The sequence below is a fragment of the Lissotriton vulgaris genome, chromosome 8 (assembly GCF_964263255.1).
Source record: "Lissotriton vulgaris chromosome 8, aLisVul1.2, whole genome shotgun sequence".
NCBI lineage: Eukaryota > Metazoa > Chordata > Amphibia > Caudata > Salamandridae > Lissotriton > Lissotriton vulgaris.
In genome coordinates, this window is record NC_141696.1 from 1,270,411,164 (window position 1) to 1,270,435,161 (window position 23,998).

Sequence of the window (23,998 nt, forward strand, 5' to 3'; positions counted from 1 at the left end):
TCTAACCAGTTAATCAATCTATTTTCTGTGACATCCTTATTATTAGTCAGTATGGTCCAATCACTTTCCTGTGGAATTTGGAACACACTTTTTACTAAAGACCATCTGCTCCCATATCCTATTTTTAATAACATTTCTACACCTCGAGGGAAGGGGGTATAGGCAATACATATTTTATGAAGGCACTCATAACATTTTACACTGGCAGTCAGTGGGCCAGGTGTGTTCTTAGTCATTTGAGTTGCCTCCAAGGGGATCCATGGCTTTAGCATGGCTATCCAGCCCAACACTTTTTTTGGTGTATTTAGTTTAGTGTTCAATAGTATGTCATCAGTATATGAGTTCTCACCCTTTCCCTTTAGGGTACGTGTGTGTGACTGTGTATGTATTAGCCGTTCCCTTCTCTCTAGCTTATCCTGTAGTTTATTAATGGAGCGTTGTATTTCCTCCCTTTCAGTGTTCACTTCTTCTTAGAACTCATCTACCTCTTTCCTCAGGTGTGTCAACTGCTTGTGTTCCTCCTCATTGTTTCTCTCTTTTGCACTCAGCCCTTAATCTTCCCTCAGACCTAAAGTGGAAGTTTGGGCTGGGGATTCAAAAGTATTTAGCATGTCCCCTCCTAAGGATAAGTGCCCATTCAGGACTGGTGTTCTAAAACTGCCTTCTCTGTGGCTAGTTGGCATGTCAGATACCCTAGTTAAATCACCTTCCAGGGATATGTAGAAATAAGGTACACGTGCTAATCTTGGTTGTGATGCCAGTGCTTGCTCAGGTGTGTATGTATTTCACACTGTATGTAGGGGCCTGAGAGTGATGGGTAAATTGAAGTTGCTGGAGGAGGGGATGAGAATTGAGGTGCAGGAGAAACAGACCCTGCAGACTGGGTGTTTTATTCCAGTGTTGGTTGGCAGTTCTCATTGCTGGCACTATCTGAGACCCAGGAATTAAATTCACTATTTGCATCTACTCTCTGTCTTTTCCTTCTTCCTCAGTTATCAACAAAATGTCCTCCTCAGTCAATGCACTACTAGTTATTTTCTCACTGTCTGTTCCTTCCCTGAGTTTGACAAAAAGGCCTTGAGGCTTGGAGGCGATAACGTTTTTAAAACTTATTTATGTCAATATTTAGTTGGCGGTGCATCCAAAAACATAGCAGAGCAACATCCCTTTGAGAAGTAGTGGTATTTGGTATTGCTTTGACCCGGTCTGCTTCAATTGTTGAAAACCCACACTTTTGCCATAGTGACAACAAATGCTATTCTGTTTGCACATAGTTACTTAATTCCAGTAAACACTGGATATAAGATGTGGGGCAATCTTTTGCTAGTTCTAGCTCCTTTTTAGTAGGCATCTTTCACTCACTGTTTATCATTGCTTTTTGGAAGGAGGGCGTTTATTTTTTTGCAATTGAAAGCCACTGCTGTAAACAATCTTTCACATAGTGTGAATCCCATGATGGGTCACCCTTTAAATATTATCTATCTCAAGAGAACCAAATCCAGGCCACAGCACTTCATTCCCTTTCCACGTCGAGACTAGAGCGCAAAAAGGAGTTACATATTCTAAACAATTTGTATATTTTACAACCTGAGCTGCAGGGCTATCTGCTGGTAGTTTAAAATCATTCTCTAATGACAGTTGTTTAAACAATTGTTTTGTCTTTTTCACCATGCACGGCCTTACCACCTCTATGGTTCCTTTAGAAGTGCTGGTGCCAATTTTGCCCTTTACTCACAATTTTAAACCCTGAAAGATAAACAGATTTGTCTCCTGGAAGGAAAAATGTGTTAAGATTTGGATAGAGAGACTTGAGAGAAAACAAAACAACAGTTGTGAACCACTCAGAGACCACATAAAACAATTTGACTTCTTTGACGCATTAATGCACTATTGATTTATGTCACTCAAAGAAGCATTTCAAAGAAACATAGCGGGACAGAACTTTTAAAGATCAACACATAAACATTATTAAATACAGTCATTGATCAATGACAGAACAGTGCAAATTCAAAAATCATTTTCTTGTGTCTTGCCGCCAGCCAATAGTCAATGTTTCCCATGCTACACTCTGGGAGGGTTGTTTTTATTTCTTTGTCCCCTCTACTTGTGGGTCATAAATTATTCTCTTGCCTAGGCTCCCCTGTTGTGGGTTAAGCAGTCTAATAGACCACTGCCATATATCAATTCAAAAGGTAATGATACAGAGAAAGATTTCAATGATTATAAAACATGTCAATGAATGTTTCTGTACAGTCCCCTAGTTAGATTAAATGGCAGTTAATACCCTTTTTTATTTTAATTTTTATAATTTATTTTTTAAAATAATAAAACTATATTTTAACTAAGCATTTGAAACACTGAAAGGTCACTTTAGCAAGTTATTTTTGCTTTATAGCCTACTTACCAACTGGTGACATTACAGTCCTTCAATGCATCTCACGTCTGCGCATTTTGTTGGGTAATAAATCTTCCAACCCTCCTCAAGCGATGCAAAGCAAACAGACCCCCAGCCACAAAACACAGGAAATGTTCTTGCACCTTTGTCCGTTTATTGGCATGCCAAGACAGAAGGCAGACGCAGTGTCACGTCTTGGAACAAGCTTCTTCTGCCCCACATAGATATTCAGGGGAGCATATATAGGGCAGAAAGTGCTGTCATCAGTAAAATCCTTAGATGTGGACACGGCCATATACGGTTGTAAATATACAGATAGAATTGTCAAGACATAGAGCAAAATAAGGACACAAGGGAACAGAAAGCAAGTTTAAGCAAAACCTGCGAGAATCGGAGGCTTTTGACAGCTGTTAACCCAGAACGTGTCAGAGAGGGCAATAAAAGGTCCTTGGGTCAGGCTGAAATAGATTTGTAAAGGAGGGGGGATTTTAGGAGCACAATGCAAGCAGTTTGGTAAGTGATGGAGACAGTTAGCTCAGTGGGTCTGAGATAGTGTGGGGGAGAATTTGGGATTGATACACTTATTTGGCTGATGCAAACATATAGATATATATTTTTCCTCACAAAGTGACCCAGAGAGCAGTGATGTAAAGTACAGTAGTGCAGAGTACAATACAGTGGTGCAGAGTGCAGTAATGGGCACAAAAGTGTAGAGTGGCATAGCATGCAGTGGCATAGAATACAGTGGTGCAGAATAGAGTGGCCCTGAGTTCAGTGGCAGAGAGTGCAAACTTGCAGAGTAAAGTGTTGTAGACTGCAGTGGCGTATACTACAATGGTGCAGGGTGAAGTGCCGCAGAGTGCAGTGGTGTATAGTAGAGTGGTGCAGGAAGCAGTGGCATACAATGCAGTAGTTTAGAGTAGAATAGAGTGGTGCAGGGTGCAGTGGCATAGAGTAGATTGTTTTCGAGTAAACTGAAGTGGCACAGAGGGAAGTGGTGCACTGTCAGAGTGCATAGACTACATATGCATAGAGTTCATTAGCGTAGAGTGCATTGGTGCAGAGTGCAGTAGAGTGGTGCAGGATAGAGTGCAGTGGCATAGAGTGGGGTGGTGAAGAGTAGAGTGGCATAGTTTCAGTAAAGTGACATGGAGTGCAAGGCTGCTGAGTAGAGAGGTGCTGAGTGTAGTGTCAGAGTAGAGGGTTGCAGAGTAGAGTATTGTGGCATCCAGTGCAGTGGTGCAGAGTAGATTAGCATAGAATACTGTGGCGCAGAGTGCACTGGTGTTGAGTAAAATGGTGTAGAATGTATTGCCATTGAGTACAGTGGTGTAGAATGCAGATGAGTGGAATGAAGTGTTGTGGAGTGGTGCAGGGTATATTGCAGTGGGATAGAGTGGAGTGGCATAGAGTAGACTGGTGCAGAGTGGAATAGAGTTGTGTTAGACCTAGCATATCTTGGCGTGATTACCCCTGACTTGTTGCCTCTGCCTCCTTTGCAATCTAGGTGCTTTGTATACTTTGCCACTGCTGATCAGTGACAAAGTACAATTGCTCCCTATTTAAAGTGTAATGGTAATTGGTTGGCCATGATTGGTATGTTTGCCTTACTAGTAAAGTCCCTAGTGATGTGTACTGTGTGTGCCAGGGCTAGTAATGCAAAGGTGCCGGACAAGGGAACTCAGGCCTGCAGTGTAGGGCCTGCGTGCAGTTTGCTACATTAGCATGTTGTCTTGTCAAGTGCAACCACTTTTCAGGCCTTACTTTCCCTTTTGCATGCACATTGGGCACCCCTGTAGTAGGTCCCGGGTTATCCCTGGGCAGGGTGCAGTATAGGTAAAAGGCAAGCCATATACTAAGGTGTGTGTTATGTACTGACCATGAAAAACGCTCCATTTCGTTTTTCACTGCGAGAAGGCAATCCTGCCCATAGGACAGAATGGGGGAGGCTGGGTGTTGTGTTTATTAGCCTAGTTCCCTGTAAGTTTATAATGGAGAGGAGAGGTGTATTATGTATGAACTCACAGTAACACATCTTTCTGTGAATGTGGTTTTGTCATTCTGTGTTCAGAAACCACTCTTTTAGAAAGTGGCTGAGTTTTGTATTTTAAGCATTTCTGTGTGTCTCTGCTGAAATGTGGATTGACAGTCTGGATCTGAGAGGTGAGAGGAGCTTGGAAAGGTCTTGACCCAGGGAGGGGTTTAGATGGTACCAGGCTGCCCTGCATCTGGAGAACTGGGGGAGGAGAAGCCCGGGAGGTGAAAAGGCCCGGGCTGTTATTATAAACCAATTGACCCATCTCCTGCTGAGTGATTAAGGATCCAGATCCCCAGTATCAAAGGGAGAAAGGTGACACTGGGAGGGAGACACCCAAAACTGATTTAGGGAGGGGTCAGGGACCCCTGAGCATAAACAAACTTCTAAGACATTAAGGGGTATAACTATGAGAGCTGAAACCCCTGAACGTTGGAATGAAACAGAAATGGATTGAGACTGAAAAAGCTTGGACCCATTCTGTGGTCAAGAGGAACCTCTGCTAAAGAAGGAGCAACTGAAGAGACTGTTATGGAAAGACCAATCCTGATCTGGGGATGGTCTGCAGTTTGCTGTTCTAACCAAGCGAGAGGCTGTTGGGACTGTGCTTGGAGGCGCTGGGTCCCCCTGCTTGAAGAAGACTGTGCTTTGGGCTGTGTCTTGTAACCTCAAGGGCCCGAGGTGAGCTGGCTCCCTGTTTGAACATACAGAATCATAAAGGTTTCTGGAGGAGTCCCAAGCAACACCGTGTGTGGGTGCATTTTGCAGCTTGAGACCATCTGAAGTTGTGCCTTGTGATCGTGGGCACGCCGGAGTAAACTGAGTCTCGAATGCGCTGGGTGTGTGTCGTGGTGCAGGCCAAGGCGTTGGTGAGGAGCACCTGGTCGTCGTGTGCACGGGGAGACGAAGTGAGACTCGGACGCGTTGGGTGCTTGTCGTGGTGCAGGCCAGGGCGTTGGTGAGGAGTGCCTGGTCGTTATGTGCACCAAAGAAGAAGTGAGTCTCAGACGCGCAGTGTGTGTGTCGTGGTGCAGCCAGAGCATTGGTGAGGAGCGCCTGGTCATTGTGTGCGTCGGGGGAAGAAGTGAGACTCGGACACACAGAGTGCATGTCGTGGTACAGCCAGGGCATTGGTGAAGAGTGCCTGGTCATCATGTGTACTGGGGGAAGAGGTGAGACTCGGACGCCCAGAGTGGGTGTCATGGTGCAGCCAGGGCGTTGGTGAAGAGTGCCTGGACATCATGTGCACTAGGAGAGAAGGAGAGACTCTGAGGCGCAGGGTGTGTGTCGAGGTGCAAGCAGGGCATTGGTGAAGAGCGCAGATTCATCGTGAGCATCAGAGAAGAGGCAAGTATCAGACGTACAGTGTGCGTGTCGAAGTGCAACCTGAGGCACTGGTGAGGAGTGAGTGGGTAGGGTGTGCATCGAAATTTGAAGGAAATTCTCCACAGTGCTGTGGCAGGGTCTCTGTGTTCACTGAGACCACCGGAAGGTAGGCCAAGTTATTGGGCCCTTGGAGTAGAACAGCAGCGGCCTGGACCGGCAGCCTTGGAGGAGCTGAGCGGCCGGCCCGAACTTGCCGCACCCCATGACGGAGTTCTGGATCAAGCCCCAAGTCGCTGACGTCGGAGAGGAGAGTGTTTTAGAATTTGAATTTATTTTGCATAGTTAATAAAAACCATTTCAATATCTCCATTTTAAAATACATATACGTACTGTACATTTTCACCGTAAATTTAATATTGCATATAAAACGATATAATTCATTTTTAAAATCTTCTAAATTAAATACAAATTTGCAATGATGTTCATCTTAGCATCGATTTTCTTTGTGAGCTTAAAAAAGGTTGGGTTCCAGTGTCCTCTTTCCACCGCCTTCAGTGATTTGATAATATTAGACAACATTTTACATATGCTTCAACCTAAACAAGAAACATCAAGTTAAGTTAAGAGTCAAGTTTCTGCATCTTTTTCTCCACCTCCTTCATATACTTCACAAGGCCGCAGTTTAACTGCGGATCGTCGGATGTGAAGCAGGCAAGAACTGCATTCCTTCGAGTGCGTATTCCTCGTTGGTTGAACAGAAATTTCAGCATTTTCTTTTCTCTAATAATTTGTCACAGGAACACAACAAATGTGGCATATCCTCTCGGAGAGGAGAGTGGGGTCATGCCCCCACCCCAGGTAACGTGGATCACCACCTAGGGTGGGGTGCGGGCCCGGAGGGACAATCTCTCGGCCTCTCGCTTCTGGTAGCTGCGCGAGCCTGTTGCTTCGGCTTGGATCTCGGCCCGTGCTGACCCAAGGAGGGGCAGTACTGGGGCCGGAGTGGGAAGCAGTACTTTTGTGTCATCATTGATCCATATTGGGGGCACTGTTAACGTAGCACCTAAACTGTCATATTACACTTTGCATTATTGCTGCTAATGAACTATCTAACTGTCGTATGACGCCTGACCTCATTTGTGCCTGACGCACTACATGCTTGGTGCGCTACGCACTGCCTTATTTTCCCTTGCAGATTACCTGATTGTAACGTGGCGCATTGCTTTATTCCTTCATTGCACAGTATCTGATTATAATGTGGCGCAGAGAAGATTGTTTCAGAGTAGAGTGCAGTATCATAGAGTGCAGCATCATAAAGTGTACTGGTGCAGAGTAGATTAGAGAAGCTTAAAATTAAATGGCATAGAGTGAAGTGACATACAGTAGAGCTGTGCAGAGTTGAGTGGCATATAGTGTAGTAGCGTACAGTGCATTGATGTAGAGTGCAGTAGAGTGGCGTAGAGTAGAGTGGTGCAGAGTACAGTGCAGTGGCATAGAGTGCAGTAGTGCAGAGAAGAGTGGCGGAGAATGCATGTTGCAGAGTAGAGTGGAGTGGTGCAGGGTAGAGTGCAGAGGCATAGCATGTACTGGCGTAGAGTGTAGTGTCATAGAGTGTAGTGCTTTGGAGTGTAGTGGTGTAGAGTGCATTGGCATAGATTGGCATAGAGTAGAGTTATGCAGAGTAGAGTGCAATGGTGTCTAGTGCAGTAGCATACAGTGGATTGGTGTAGAGTGGCATAGAGTAGAGTAGTGCAGAATAAAGTGCAGGAGCATAGACTGCAGTGGCATATAATGCAGTGGTGAATAGGAGAGTGGTGTACTGCTCACTGGCATGAAGTGCAGTGGCATTGAGTGATGCAGAGTAGAGTGGCATAGAGAACACTGCCATATCGTAGAGTGGTGCAGAGTACAATACAGTGGCGTAGAGTACAATGGCGTAGAGTACAGTGCCAAATAGTGCAGTGGCATAAAGTGTTGGAAAGTATAGTGGCATGGAGTGCAGTGTTGTAGAGTACATTGGCGTAGACTGCAATGGCATAGAGTGCATTGGTTTTGAGTAAAGTGGTGTAGAGTGCATTGGTGTGCAGTGGTGCAGAGTAGATTGCAGTTTACAGAGTGCAGTTCTGCACAGAGTGGAGTGGCATAGAGTAAATTGTTTCAGAGTAGAGTGGAGTGGTGCACTGTGCACAATATGATTGGTAGGAGGGGTCTAGAAGCGAGCGGGTCCCATGCACTCAAGGCCAGAAATCCGCTTGCATAAAGGCCTGTGCCACTTTTATCCCCTAGCTATTACTTATACTCACTTACCTTTTGTTTTCTCACCTCTCTTTATTGTCCTACATCACTAATATTCTCTTATCTCCACTCATACTTTCCACCTAACAAGTTGGCAAAAATACTTAGCCATTGCCAATTTAATACATCTTGACAACAAATACCACTTCTAAACCAAGAACTAGTGCCACAACAACTTACCTCGCTCTGAATAGAATATGCGCACGTGTCACTTTAGGATTATCTGTAATTGAATGAAAAAAGAATCCCGGTAACCCTGGGGGAGGAGCAAGATGGCGGACTGACACCGCCACTGAACGTACCGCATTGAGAGGCCCCCTCAAACCCAGCCGTCTATGAGTGGAAAACTTCGATTGCAATTCCTCCTCTTCTCCTCCTCACTCTCTCCTCCCCCGGTTCAATCATGGATGGATCAGATGAATCTACTAAACAACAAACCCATCATTGTCGACAGCGCAAAATCTCTTGGTGTCATTCTAGACAAAAAACTCAATCTAACTCCCCACATCAATTCTATTGCAAAATCTGCTCGCTACCAACTGCGCCTTCTGTGGGGAATCCGTTGCTTCTTCCCGGAGCAGGACCTTATAACCCTGGTGCAATCGCTGGTCCTCTCCAGACTAGACTACTGCAATTCTCTTCTTACTGGCCTCCCCAAATCTCACCTGTCCCCACTTAAGTCTGTCTTCCATTCAGCAGCTCGTTTCATCTATGGGGCCAAAAGAAGCGATCACATCACACCGATGTTATCCACCCTCCGCTGGCTTCCCTTCGAGGCTAGAGCTATCTACAAGACCGCTTGTATCACCCACAAAGCCTTGCACTCCTCCTCTCCCCTCTACCTGGCGAATAAACTGAAACTCTCTGGAGGCTCTAGACCTTCACGCAATGCCGAGAATCTACTGCTTGAACCTCCCACTTTCAAGAAGGAAAGAACAATGGCCCAATCCTTTTCAGGCAACGCAGTGAGAATCTGGAACTCGTTTCCACCTGAGCTCCGGACCACCGCCTCCCCCCAGGCCTTCAAAAGGGACCTCAAAGTTCTCCTCCTCCAGAGACACCTCCAAAAGTAATTCACGTCCTCTTGCTATTTGGAGGAAGACTTCCCACTACTGATATTTTCTACTTTCCATGACTATGGGAGTGCCTTCCCAGTGTTTTCCTGTGGTGGGAGTGTCTGCCTTTTTGCAGTATTCTCCATGTACTTGTGTTCGGTGCCCTTTTGTATCATGCACACAACACTTTGCCCTTGTAACACACGGTTGCTACCTCTCACATGTTTTTACCTTTGATACTTGCACAAGTGCCACCTTACCTACGTAACGCCTGTTCTTGTGCCTAGCACTTATGCAGTATTATACCTCAAATTATACTCTGTTTTCTCTTATAACTGCACACTTGTCACTTTTCCTCTTGTGCACTTTTGACTACCTCATGTATTTTTGGTTGTTCACAATTCTTACTACCTCAAGTATTTTGTTTGCTCACAATTGTCACTATTACCTTTACTACCTCATGTATTTTTGGTTGCTCACAATTTTTACTACCAAAAGTATTTTGTTTGCTCACAATTGTCATGATTACCTTTACTACCTCATGTATTTTTGGTTGCTCACAATTTTTACTACCTCATGTTTTTTGTTTTGCTCACAATTGTCACTATTACCTTATGTAAGTAACGTATGTTTTAGTAATCTGCTCTTTTGTAATGTTTCTCATTATGTTTCATTTCTGTTCCTAATGTGAAGCGCTCTGACGCCTTCGGGTAAAGTCCGTGCTATATAAAAATGCATAAATAAATAAATAAATAAATAAATGATTACAATACTGGCGTATTCTAAAGGATTATACCAGCAGACGCTACTTACTTTAACGGCAAGGTTACCGTTTGCGGAGGACTAGTGGAGGAAAACTCAGAGGAGTATGAAGGCAATTGGCGCGGCCGGGGTCGGACGTGGGCTGCTGGCTTTCAGGTTGCTATGGTGGATATCTGGATACAGATCGGCACACTACTGGTCGAGGCTGTTTTTGCTGGGCTTGCCGATGACGCTGACTGCTAATGGGGATATGGCGCCTCTGAAGAATATCACCAGAAGCACATAGGCTGGGCGAGCCCTTGTTAACGCAACAGGAGGTGATACAGGAGGCGATAGAGCCGCGGGTGCCGGTGAGGAGGACAGGATTGGCGTGCCAGCGGTTGGTAAACCAATCCTACATTTATTTCAAACAGGAAAGGCAACGGAGCTGCTGGGACTGTTAATCAAACAATGACGGGTAACAAACTATCATAAACGTTACTGGAGGCCGTCCCGACTTGCTACAATGGTATTAAAGAATCTTCACAGCCTGGAATACAATGTAGCATTTAGGGTGATGCCAGGATTAAAAAGATCTTCCAAATAGAGGCTGAAATGCCTACAGATTGCAGGCAAGCTATCTCTACACCATTGGGCTCACCAGATATGGGTGAATCATTGAGCCAGTCTTCAATAGAACTTGGTGACAGATTACCTGAAGATAACAACCCGGAGCATGTAGTTGTCAGGGAGGGCACTGGAGAGGTCTGTTTAGCTATACATATTAATGTCAGTGCCTTAGGGAATGTCCTGGAAAATGGGAAGAGATGGCATCCCACAGCGATGATGCAGTAACAGTAGAAACTGGTATTATACCTACCAAGACACCCCCTGGAAATTAAATAAAAGCTAAAGCAAAAAATAAGAAAACACCCCAAAGGTCTGATAGCCCACGGCAGAGTATGTCACAACAAAATACTTCATTAACACGCGGAAAATCAGAAAGCAGCTCTCTCCGCAAATGGGTGCAAGTAAAGGGGGAGTATGGTCTCACGAATAACTGGTTATAGCCCTATTGAGAGCAATACTACAAGTGGTTCTCCAGTACAAAAACAAGCGGAGAGAGGGGCTAGCTCCCAGCAAGTATCCTATACAGTAGAACAATCTCAAGCACCCATATCATAGCTTACTGATATCCCGGCAGATACCGAACCATCACTTGCATTAATAATGCAGTTTTTAAAGGATCAAAGAATGGAAGCACAAGGCTTCCCTAATTAATTGATCCGTTAAAGACTCTTGGGGCACAAGTCAGCCAGCACGTTTGAAGGTCTTTAAAGACGGGCGGACTCATTTCGTCATTGATGAGCATGAAGCCAAGCAAGCAATTGCTTAATGGCAAACTGAAGCAGCCCAGAAACCTTAGTATAATAAGATATATGTGTTCTACAAATTTTTGTCTAAGACAAAATATGGTATGGGACTCGTCATTTGACTAACCACTTGACACTGGACATTGGGTTGTGGATTTCGTTCTGGCTAGCAGCTGTTAAAGCAAAACTTATGATAAATATGCTAGGATTGTTTGATTATCTCAAATGTTTTTCTTTTTTTTGTTTTACTCAGGATGTGTGCTGGGGGTGGGGTGGCTACCATAGTGGGTGTGGTTCTGTTGTGCTGCCCATCCAGCGGCAGCAGGTTAAAGGGACGGATTCCCTCTTCAAGGAACAGGGAGGGGGTGGGCTTCTATGGGTCTCTTGGGTCAGAGGGAGGTTTGGGTGGGGTGTTGGGGGGCAAAAAAGGAAACAAGTGACATCATTAGGGAATATTATGGTTATGGCAAGGGGACAGTTAACAATGTATATGGTTTTGATTATTTTTCTAGACTTTTGATGTTAACCTTTATTTTTACGGATTCGCTGATAAGGAATGAGGGGCATATGTAGGTAGGCATTTGCGAATCGCAAACACATAAATTCTGCGAATTTATGCGTTTGCGAATGCAAATCCGTGAAATGGTATGTAGGAAAGAAAAGTTGTATGCACAATAGCTAATCGCAAAATTTGCGATTAGCAAAATTGAGAAACTGTTTTGCAAATAAATATGCAAAATCGCAAATCTGCGTATTGGTAATTGCGTAAATCGCAAATACCGTTACGCAAAAAGCGAATTCGCAAAATAATATGTAGGTAAAATGCGCAAATAGCGATTTTACGAAAATCGCTATTTTGCACTTCACAATTACCACCAACTCTGGCCAGGTGGTAACCAGGTGCAACCTATATTAAGTGGCCCATGATGCATCTGTGGTTTCTCACAATGGCTGGGCTCTATGTTATAGCCAGGAGGCTGCGTATTCGTGAGGATGAAGAGAGAGGGAGACGCCAGGAGAGGATTTACAGAGCACGCATCACCCTCTTCCAGCGCACTGTGGAGGACATCCATGTGCACTACAGGCTGCATCCAGACAGTCTTCTGGATTTGATAGAGGAGCTCACACCCATGCTTCAGCACCCCACACGCAGGGCCCACACCATTCGCCCACACATTGAGGTGTTGTGCTCACTGCGCCTCCTATCGTCAGGGAGTTTCCAGGGGGTAATTGCCACAGTGGGAGGGGTGTCCCAGAGTGCAATCTCGCGTTTCTTCCATGCTTTCCTCAATGCCATGATGCAGAGGATGCATGTCCACATTACATTTCCTAACACACAGCAGGAACTTGATCAGACAAAACTTGATTTTTATCAAATTGCCCAATTTCCACATGTGATTGGCTGTGTAGATGGGACACATGTTGCACTCTCCCCCCATCACACAATGAGTATGTTTTCAGAAACAGAAAGTCCTACCATTCAATCAACATTCAGGTAGTGTGCAACGCAAAACATCTCATTACCGCTATTGTTTCAAAATTCCCAGGAAGCACCCATGATTCCTTCATCTTCAGACAATGTGCCTTACACCGCAGACTAAGAAATGGAGAATTTGGAGAGGGATACCTGCTAGGTAATTTCATGGCACACACAAACATTAGTAGGAATTATTACAACTTGTTGCATCTCACTAAATATATTTTTCTTACTCCCATGTAGGAGACAGTGCTTATGCTGTGCGTGAGTTCATTCTCACTCCCTACCTCAATCCTATCAGTGCAGCAGATCAGAGGTACAACAACGCCCACAGATCCACAAGAGCCACTATTGAGAGAACATTTGGGATACTCAAGAGCCGTTTTCGATGCATCCACAAGAGTGGAGGCACTCTTCAGTGCAGTCCTGAAACAAGCTGCAAAATAGTGGTGGCCTGCGCTATGCTCCACAACATTGCCATCAAGAAGGGCACCCCCGTGGAACTGACTGACTCAGACATATCAGATGAGGAGGGACAAGCCCCCCAACGGAGGCGTGCAAGAGGAGCTGGGGCAGCTGCTGGGCGCATGCGACGTGATGACATCACACAAAATTACTTTTAGGTAAGAGAATGGTAATGTCACACAATGTGAGTGTGACTCAAAAACTTACACCTGTTCTTTTCCACACAATGCCTATATGTCTTTTACTGAAGTCCTCATGGGATGTGTTGCTTCACAACATCCCATTGTGCATTATGTTGCCTCATGTACGGCGTGAACGCCTTGATGTTGCACCATAACCCTGGTCTGTGTTTTCAGTGCAGTGCCCCACACCTCTTCCCTGATGCCCACTCCTACGCCTTTCAGCTGGAATTGGTGGAGTTGGTGTACTACGGCTCGATTGCCCATCGGTGCCAATGCTAGCTTGCGTAACTATGCCCCCAGTTACAGCTGCACGTAGCTGGTCAAGAGAATGTGTGACCTGCACCAGGCTCCTAGCAACATCTTGACAGCAGTGTGTCATAGCATTTTGCATGCTGACTGTTCTCCTGCATAGCATGGCTATTGATGTGGATTGTCGGCTCACAGCCCGGGCAAATTGGTCTAGGCATGATGTGAGTCGTCGTTGCTCCCTGCGCTGGGCCTGGCTAGCAGCTCTGGTTTCATTCAAATGTGCCTCTGTTGTCGTAGCAATTCGCATGATGCCCACTCTCATCTCAGACATGTGCCTATTGTGCTTTCCCAGTTGTCGTTTAATTGATGCTATGCCTTTACTTTGCAGGCGCTACACTTGAAGCATTTGTCCCTCCAGCCCTGCAAAAACAGACTCCGTAATTGTGGTGGCATTGCTGGTGTCCCTCCGTGCCCTCTGTGTGGCTCCACTGGCAGTCATGTTGGATGTAGGGGTTTGCATTGTGCCCTGAGAAGCCCTAGGCGATACATCAGCCTGTGGCTCATCTTCAGCATCTGTGGATCCTGAATTCATTTGAATTAATGCCGGGACAGTTTTGCGCCTTTTTGTTGCTATTGTGGGTGTGTCAGTAGAGGCACTCTGATTCTCCAGCCCTGCCTGATCTTCTGCTGAAGCGGACACTTCCACTGGTGCAATAGTGGCTTGGGTAGTTGGTGTATCTGTTAAAAAAAAGAAAAACACACATGAGTTGTGTGTTTTTACATTTTTTATTTTTACGGAGGTATAAAGTTTATACTGACACTATTTACATGCCTGCTTGTATTTTTTGGGGTACTGTTCATTTTGTATTTGGAACTGTTGCCTACATGACCTTTGACTATCTGCCCCTATGTACATAACATTTGACTACATTTCCCATAATGCTTCACTGGGTATTACTGTAATCATGGACCGGATTCCTATTTGTGCATGCAAGTTTTGGGGGATGAGAGGGATGGCAATGCATTGTGTGTTATAGGCATGCATCTTACCTTCATTTGTGTCTCTGGCTTCAGAGCTGTCCAAGTCAGCCACGCCCATCACTGCCTCTGCCGAAGGACGTCGGTGGTTCTATGGGTAACACCAATGGCATTTTTTTGTCCTGGATTTCTCCCCAAATCTTCCTCTTCCTTGCTTTAGGCACACGGAGTGAGGCTTTACCGAAAAGAAGATCATGGTGCCTCACCAACTCCTCTGTTAGGACCTCTAACTCCCTTTCAGAAAATTTCAGGGCCCTTTTCCTGGGAACTCCTTCAGCCTGCTTCTCTCCACCTTCATTTTCAGAAGCATTTGGATCCATTTTTGAAAGTTTTAGCTCTGATCAAGTAACACACACCCTCCACACTGTCTCTCAGCCAGCAACTGACTCTGGGACAGGTGCAGGCAATTAGGTGCAGCATGGAGACTCACACTTCCTGGTTGTGATGTCATCATCCTGCACCTGAATTGCACTTTCCCGTTTTTTGCGATTCCTTAATAGCGAATTTGCTAATAAGGAAACGCAATTCCAGTAATCGCATAAAAATTCTGCGAATGTTTGCGAATCGCTAAAAATTCACAGAATTTTACCTACATACGATTTTGCGCATCGGAAAGTGCGATTCGCTAAAAATTGCTTTTTTCGATTCGCAAAATCGGGATTACCTACATATGGCCTGTAGTTCAGTATGGCTAGGATAAAGTGTATGACATGGAACGTGGCGGGGCTTAATAGTGTTAATAAGCGACAATTAGTACGGGAGGAACTAAAACTGTATCAACCACATATAGTTTTAATTACTGAAACTCACTCGGCTTCTAAGGATCGGCATCTGTTAAAGCATTTGGGATCGAAACAATTGTCAGTACTTCACAAACAATATCCATTATATTAAAAGACAAGAGGTTTACTTGTAAAATCGTTAAGACAATGGCCGATCAGAAAGGTCGATGGACACTGGCTCAATTAAAAATTTGTGGCAACAAATATGTATTTGGCTCAGTATATGGACCAAATATAGACTTCAAAATATAGAATGGACAAAATATCGAAGGGACAGAATATAGTCATCAAAAATATTGTTTTTAAGGTAAGTAATGTAATATCGAATTTTAAAAATATAGAAAGTCAAAATATCGAAGTATATAAATATAGGTTATTAAAATTATCGAATTTTTAATGTCGAATTTTTTATTGTGTTTTTATGTTATTATATGTATGAAAAGTGTGTATTTATGTTATAATTTATTTTAATTAATGAATTTTATGTTATTTAATTTTTGCGTAATTTAATTCTGTAGTGGGTTGTGGGTTTATAGAGGAATAGGGTGGGAAGTAATTTAATTATAAATAATTAAATATGTACATTTATTTATTGGCATTTATTTTGAATTAATTAATTTTTATTTGGTAATTAATTAAATTTTAATTGCCAATTAATTTTGATTTAATTGATTTAGTGATAATTATGTTAATTTTACTAATTTATTTTCTGTAGCGGGTTGTGGGTTTTTAGGGGAATAGGGTGGGAAGTAATTTAATTATAATGAATTAATAATTTAATTTATTTATTTGTATTTATTTTGAATTAATTGTTAATTAATTTTTAATTGCTAATTAATTAATTGTTATTTTGTAATGAATTTGTATTAATAGGTAACTAATTGTAGTAATTAATTTTAATTTGTATTTTTAATTGATTAATTATTATATTAGATTAAATTGGTTTTTACTTTTAATTAATTTTTTATAGATATTAATATATATTTTTTTTAAATAACATATGAAGTATTTACTTTCCCTGCTGTTGAACTTACTGGAGCGGGAATAGTAATTTTTACCCTTATGCTATCCAACGCTTTCCCTTCTGTTGCACTCTCTGGAGTGGGAATAGTAATTGTTACCCCTACGCTATCTAGCGCTTTCCCAACTGTTGCACTCTCTGGAGTGGGAATAGTAATTTTTACCCCTACGCTATCCAACGCTTTCCCTACTGTTGCACTCACTGGAGTGGGAATAGTAATTTTTACCCCAATGCTATCCAACACTTTCCCTACTGTTGCACTCACTGGAGTGGGAATAGTAATTTTTACCCCTACGCTATCCAACGCTTTCCCTACTGATGCACTCACTGGAGTGGGAATAGTAATTTTTACCCCTACGCTATCCAACGCTTTCCCTACTGTTGCACTCTCTGGAGTGGGAATAGTCATTTTTACCCCTACGCTATCCAACGCTTTCCCTATTGTTGCACTCTCTGGAGTGGGAATATTCATTTTTACCCCTACGCTATCCAACGCTTTCCCTACTGTTGCACTCTCTGAAGTGGGAATGATAATTTTTACCCCTATGCTATCCAACACTTTCCCTACTGTTGCACTCACTGGAGTGGGAATAGTAATTTTTACCCCTACGCTATCCAACGCTTTCCCTACTGTTGCACTCACTGGAGTGGGAATAGTAATTTTTACCCCCTACGCTATCCAACACTTTCCCTACTGTTGCACACTCTGGAGTGGGGATAGTCATTTTTACACTCCCGCTATCCTACGGTAATAATATTGTATATTTTTTAATAATATTATGTAAATATATATCTATATATATATATTATAAGAAATAGTATTGGCTATTTCGGCATTGCCTTCAGGGAAAGCTGCAGGGGTAGACTCACTACCTTTAGAATTTTATAAGGTCTTTATAAGCGCACTGCTTATACCATTTAGCTTGGTTATTCAGTATGTTGGTATGGGCGGCAGGACGCCTGAATCAAGGAATATGACCCAGTTTGTATTTTTCCTTAAGAAAGGTAAAGCCCCCACAGACTGTGGATCATACCAACCCATCTCTCTCATAAATACTGATGCTAAGATCTTTTCAAAAATTCTGGCACGGCACAACGAGTGGGTCTCAGGTTGGAGGCTGGTTCTCTATACCCTTCGGACTAGTTGGGGGAAGCTCTGGCCTTCTGTGCCCCAGCAGGAGGAGAGTAGCACCAGAGACAGAGGAAGGAAGGAAAGATGCCTTAGGGGGGCATTAAAACCAGCTCCCTGCAGAATGCGCTGAATTGGAGGTGTGGAAGTGTGTTGAAACTGCTCCTGATGGTTAGAGCTCATCACCAGGTAAAAAATGAGCCCAAGATCTTTCAAATTGACCTGGCGAGCCCAAGATATCTACATTTGAAGATTCTTGACCTTTGACTGCCCGAGTGACGGAACGTGTGGGGCTTCGCCATAATTTTGGAAAATGCACCCAGGGTTGGCCAGTCCCCGGAGATTGCCTCAGGCTCCCGGTTTTTACAATCTGGGGGAGGGAAGGGGCATGTGTGGGTCCCCTTGCAGGGAAGTTTTCCCCAGGGGGCCAACATAACTCCATACATCTGACACAAGAAGAACAGGGGAGTGCAGTTGCCTCTCCCAGGACAAAAGAAAGGAGGACCCGCGACCCATCCCGGGGCTCCCGCCAACATAAAAAACAAGGGGGAGCGCTGTTGAGTGCCGTTGCACCCCTCCAATGGTAGAATTTCCCACACTAAGCATACCCATGACTGAGGGAAGTGTGGTTGCCATCACACAAAGATCACTGCACCAACATGGAGCGTACAGAGTAGAAGCAGCCTGCTAACTCCTGTGCCTGTTGTACTGTGGGCTACAATGCAGCCTGCACCCCACTCAACAATTTCTTTCACGTCCCGCTCAATACAGTGGGATGCGTAGCACAGCATCCAGAAGGGCAGCAAAGACACTGATGGGCTGCCATACACTCCCAAAGGCTTTGCCTTGAGGCAGTTGGATCCCCAGAGCAGTCTTCTGAGGTCCTCTCCCCGAGTCCTCGCCGAAGGACACCATGGTTTCTCCATTTCACTGTCCCAGAATCCTCTAGGAAGGATTTGTCGGATGAAATGGTACCCAAAGCAAGATGGTGGCTATCCTATTGTTTTCTAGCTGATGTTCCAAACCTATGATGGTGTCACTACTCTGATGAGGTAATTTCCTATCCCAGAGGTATAAGAGAGGGTGGATTCCCCTTCCGCCTTGTGTTTCAACACTTCTCCACTCCTGGTGGTTTGTTTCCTTGCTCCAGTAGTTCCCTTGGATTCCGTGTCTTTTATCCAGTGTCTTCAGTAGTGTTTTTTGCAGCCCACTCCTATCTTCAATGATCTTTTATCTAACGCCTTGGAGCCTCGCTGACTTCATTTTAGGTTTTTTGCCTTCAGGGTTTTTCCTCCCTTGGGGCTCCTTCTGGGAAGCACTGTCTGTTTAGGCTCTAAAAGTGTCAGCAGCAGTTTTGGATTTGGCCTTACATCGGGCAGACCCGGACGGTCAAGGACTGGGTTCTAAGATCCTCTCACCATCCAAGACATACAGATAGAAGTTCTCCACCTGAGAGATTTGACAGATTTCAATAGCTAGCTTCCGGTCTTATCTCTGACAGCATGGACTCAGCGCAAGATATAGCTCAAGCTGAGCAGGTTGATCCAACTCAAGCATTGGTCCAACCGGTACAACAACAATCTCAGGTACTCCAACAACTATGTAACGAGAATCTGGTGCTTTATCAAGCGGTTGCAGTGAGAGTTTATGAAGTTCTCACAGTTTCTTCAGCTACTCCATATTTCCCTGAGATCCAAACAAGTTAAAAGAAATTTGGGATTTACTGACTGTGAGCCGGATTCACAAAAGTAATCTAAGACAAAATCCTATTTTGTCTCAGTTAAACTTAGGTTTGGACCAAAATTTAAGATTAACTGAGCCAAAATCCTAACTTCAGTACTCCTAAATGCCTTCTGTGAATACCGAAAGTCATAAAGTTAGGATTTTGTCTCGGATTACTTTTGTGAATCGGGCACTGCATTTTTTGTCTTCCGTCCAGCCCAATTTTCTCTAGACAGATCCACGATCGATACCTTATCAGTACTCTGTGAGGCCCAGCACTTGCTTGGTCAAACCCTCTTGTAGCCACAAGAAATCCAAGCCTGTACAAATATTCTACCGCCCTCACAAACTTTAATTGGATGTTTGTAAACGCTAGAGTTGAGTGTTCCACTGAAGAAGCTCTCTGTGAAATCCAGCAAGGCATCCAAGACGTTTTAACTTACATAACACATTTCTGTCCCTTGGCAGCTGAGACCACTTGGGTCAAGCAGACCCTTGGCACCCTCTTTCCCCAGGGCCTGCGAGAAGAGTAATGGATGAATTAGTGCATCCGGTCAGAGCTGAAATAATCTCTATGTTGATGGACCAAGCACTATCAGTTGAGCATTGCTTATATAAAAGGAGATAAGAGAAACATAGAACTTGAATTCCATCTTCTCTGGGAAGAGCAGGACCGTCAGTCCAAAGAGCTGAAGGTACTCCAGCAGAATCATCCATATTGGCCAGTGAAGAACCAATGCAAATTGGTCTAGCTTGTGGTACACTTTCTGAATCCAAGAGATAACTTCAACGGAAACATGGGTTATATATGTATTGTGGATCACCCAAACATTTAATTCATGTTTCCTCAATTCACCCTCAGAAGGCTTAAAAAAACACCGGAGCCCATCCTCTAGAAGGAGAGAGGACGGGAATATCTGATAGCCCTTTGATCTCTATGTCGAGAAAAATGCAGAGGTAATTCGCTCTCCTGTCTATGCCTCTGGAAATTCCTAATGGAAAGACTGAAAGAGTATTGGCACTTCTAGATAGTGGAGCCATTGAGGTAATGAAAGAAGAATTCTAAGAAATTCCCCAAAAATCTCCAGAACAGGTGCATACTGTTGATGGTACATCATTGGACTATGGGACAGCTAAGAAAATCACTATTCCTTTGAAGTTAACCTTCCCAAGACATCATAAGGCAGTTTACTTTGATTTTATTACCTCACCCAATCATGTTATGATATTAGTTTCCTTAGCTCATTCGGCACCACCAGCACGTAAACTGTGAAACATGGACCATCTCTCTGTTCACCCAGTTCTGTCACCATTTCTGCTATGCTTTGGAATATTATTGTACCCCAAAGGAAACATCCAAAACATTTGTGGCTTATGATAGTTACCTCCACATTGAGAATTTGATTGTGCCATTCCCATTGACCCTAATAATAACGTTCTGTTTGGTAGAATCTACTTCCAGTCTGAGTCAGAAAAGGAGGCTTTAAGGCAATATTGGGAAGAAAATCTCCAAAATGGTCTCATTATTCGGTCCTCTTCACCTGCTAGGGCCTCAATGTTTTTCGTTCCTGGAAAATATAAAAACTTGTGACCTTGCATAGAATTTAGAGGTTCAAATAAAATAACCATCAAGGATAGGTACCCTTTACCTCTTGTTAAAGATGTTTTAGTGTCTATTCAGGGTGCTAAACTATTCACCAAATTGGACCTTCATGGGGCCTATCACCTTTTATGAATCAAAGATGGAGATAGATGGAAGACAGCCGTTAAAACCCCTCTGGTACTCTTTGAATACCGTGTCATTCCATTCAGATAGAGCAATGCAATATTACATCTATTTATCCTATAGTACTAAGGGAAGACTGGAAATCCTTACAAGGACAGTTTAAAAAATAAAACAAGTTTTTCTGCAAGGTCAAGGCCTTAATCATACCCTCCAAGGGTTAACAGTTTGACATCCTTAAGATGTACCATCACTCCCCATTAGCCAATTACAGAGGCACCAAATCCATCTTAGAACTTATCTGTCGTTCGCTTTGGTTAGCTTCTGTCCATGGAAACACTGAACTTTATGTCACCTCTTCTCCAATCTGTACCCAAAGTAAGCACTCCCACACCCACGTTCAGGTTTGCTGTAACCTTCACCCGTTTCGTCTGAGCCTTTGAAAGTAAGTCAACTTATTTCATTACAGCACTGCCTCCATCAGCAGAGAACCAAGTCATAATGGTAAAAGTTGATTCTTTTTCCAAGACAGCTCATTTCACTCCTCTGAAAAGAATTCCTTCAACCAGAATGTTGGGAAAAATGTTCTGCACAAAATGTTTTGTCTTCATGACCTATCTCATGTTATCATTCCTGATTGAGGTCCACAATACATATCCCAATTTTGGAAACATTTATGTAAGTCCTTTCAGATTGAGGTTGCCTTGCCATCTGGTTTCCATCCTCAAACTAATGGTCAGCCAGAATGTCTCAACCAGAGTCTTGAACAATTTTGCCGATGTTTTTGCAACTCCACTCAGAGTGACTTGTCTACCTTTTTGCCCTTATCCGAATTCTCTTACAATAATTCTGTTCATGGTGCTTCCCAGACTTCACCATTTGTCTGTCTGAATGGGCTTTATCCTCAATCCTTCCTTTTAGGTTCACGGGGTTCCATTTCTGTTCCTGCAGCTGCTAGTTTCTTTTGTCACCTCCAAACAATTAGATGTAAACATTTTCTAGATTTATAGGACTCTGAAAAAGAAGTCTTAATCCTCCGATGATGCCCATCAGTGTCAGTCCCCTGCTTATCGGAATGGGGACAAGGTTTGGCTGTCTTCTAAATTTTCTACCTGCTCAGCTATTCCCGAATAAGTTAAAGCAATGGTTTTATGGACCTTTCAAGATTGGTTAGATCATTAATCCGGTGTATTTTCAGGTCCAATTACACTTTCTTTCGGAAGGTTCACCAGAGTTTCTTTCCTACTCATGTTCTCATATCCTCCTCCAATTATGGTGAATTATGTTCCTGTATGCGAGGTCCAAGACATTTGTGACTCTGTTTCAATAGGAACCGCCTGGAGTGCTTGATCCATTGGAAAGTGTATCCTCCCACTGAGAGATCAGGGAAGATGCTCCCACAATTCATGCCACCATCCTGGTCTAGTGTTTTTTTAGGAAATTTTCTAACAAGCCCGGAGCTTCGGGAGGGAGGCATACTGTTGTCCCACAGGCCCAACAGTTACCTTTGTGTCCCTCTCGATACAGAGGGATGTGCAGCACAGCTGCCAGCATGGCTGCAAAGGCACTGGCTGGCCGCTATGCACTCCCACAGGCCTTACCTTGAGGTGGTTAGCCAACTGGTGCAGTCTCCTGTGACCCTCTGCCTGGGAACCTCCCTGAAGGACACCTTAGCTTCTCCTTTCCATTGTCCCAGAATCCTTTAGGAAGGTTTCATGGGATGAAATGGTACCCAAACCAAGATGGTGGCTATCCCATTGTTTTCTATGGGATTTTCCCAGCCTAAGACTGTGGCATTATTCTGATGAGGTAATTTCCTGTCCCTGTGGTATATATTTCCTTGCCCTAGTTGTTCCTGGGACTCCGTCTCCTTTATCCGGTGTCTGCAGTAGTGTTCTTTACAGCCCACTCCTATCTTCAGTGCCCTGTCTTTTAACGCCTTGTCATCTTAGAGCCTCGTTGACTTCAGTGGAGGCTTTTTGCCTATGGTTTTTTTTCTTCCTTTTGTCTCCTTCAGGGAGGCACGAGTTGCTTAGGCACTCAAAGGCACTGTGGCTACTGGAGGGGGTCCGCCTTAACTCTGGCAGACTAAGAATTTCAAAAACTGGGCTCTAAGATCCTCTGGCCACCCAAGACTTACAGACAGAAGAGCTCCATCTGAGAGTTTTGACAGCATTGGCAGAGAAGGACGCTGGTAAGGGCAGCTGGGGGTGGGCTCCCTGTGCTTCCGCCAAAGACAAGGCTAGGTAGGGTGCACAGGTGGTTATGGGCTGCCCCTAAGATGAAAAAAAAGAAGAGAAAACGCTAGAACAAGGTAATGGCTGGTGCCACTATTTAAATATTCACTGCTACTCGAGGGTGCGCACCATAATGCCCAGCTTGGCAAGTTCTGATTCATAAATGGTGGTTTGTGGAGGCTGCAAGAGGTGCAGCAACCCCCCCCAAGTGAAGTACAAACCTGACCCTATGTGTATGAAGAAATACAATTTATAATTTTCACCACTGTTTAATGCACTTTTAAGGTCAGAGCTTTCGCTTTTCATTTGGTAATGCAGCGTCCTCTTGAGGTTGGATCTATGGCTGCATTTAAGGTGGCCTGAATGTGTATATTAAGGCACAGATTGTTATGTTCATTTCAAATGTTTTATTGATGGTATGATGCTAACAGCAATTTTGTTTATCAATGTGAAATGCTTTATTGACAATTACTGATTGTATTTACACATGGTTATACTTAACAGCAAAATAAGGGGGACTTTAACATGTGGATTATTTAACTTTTAATGTGGTAAATCCTTTGGCAAAGACAATAGGCTTGCCTTATATGTTGTTGTGATAACCCTCTTCAAATCTAATAAGTCTGTTTTTTTAAAGTGATAAGTCTATTTTGTGGTGTTTTATCTAGTATTGGTGGGGTGTACTATGATTTTGGGGGTCATGAAACTTTAGAGGTCAAATGTGATTGCAGAATGTCATCTAAGGTATTCCTG